Genomic DNA, 799 nt, shown 5'->3' with positions numbered 1-799 from the left:
TGGATCGCCTTTTCAGTTTTTAAAAAAATAAAAGAAAATGATGAAAATGTCAAAAAAATAAAAGAAAATAAGTTTCCCATGTGATATGGGGTCTAGTTGTTGGGAAAATTTGCAAATATGAATTTCGACATCATTTGCAAAATCTCTCGAGAATTTATAAAAATGAGCATAACTTTTGCATACTAACTCGGATGAAAAAGTTTTTTATATGAAAAATCATCTACTCGAAAAATTACATCCGAATTTAACCGGGGAAACCCCGTTAAACATTTTCAAAATCCTCAAAAACCTAACAGAAAAAAAGATACGGGGCTTTTAAGATCTGGAGAGGCAAAAAAATTCAAAAAAAATTCAAACTCACTAATGGCGCACCTGCCCATGGTGCGCCATTAGTATCTTCCCGCCTTCAAAATTTAAAATAAGTCAAAAAAATAAAAAAAGTTACTAATGGCGCACCTGCCCATGGTGCGCCATTAGTATCTTCCCGCCTTCAAAATTCAAAATAAGTCAAAAAACAAAAAAAAAGTTACTAATGGCGCACCGGCCCATAGTGCACCATTAGTATCTTCCCGCCTTCAAAATTTAAAATAAGTCAAAAAAATAAAAAAAAATTAGTAATGGCGCACCTGCCCACGGTGCGCCATTACTATGTCGTATATATGGCTGGGCGCACCTCCTCCACTCCATCTCCTCCTCTCCTCTCCTCCACTCCATCTCCTCCTCTCCTCTCCTCCACTCCTTCTCCTCCTCTCCGGCGACCTCCTTCTCCTCTCCGGCGACCTCCTCCTCCTCTCCGGCG

Source organism: Triticum dicoccoides, chromosome 5B (genome assembly GCF_002162155.2).
Source record: "Triticum dicoccoides isolate Atlit2015 ecotype Zavitan chromosome 5B, WEW_v2.0, whole genome shotgun sequence".
In the NCBI taxonomy this organism is placed as follows: Eukaryota; Viridiplantae; Streptophyta; class Magnoliopsida; order Poales; family Poaceae; genus Triticum; species Triticum dicoccoides.
Note: the sequence above shows the minus strand (reverse complement) of the source record.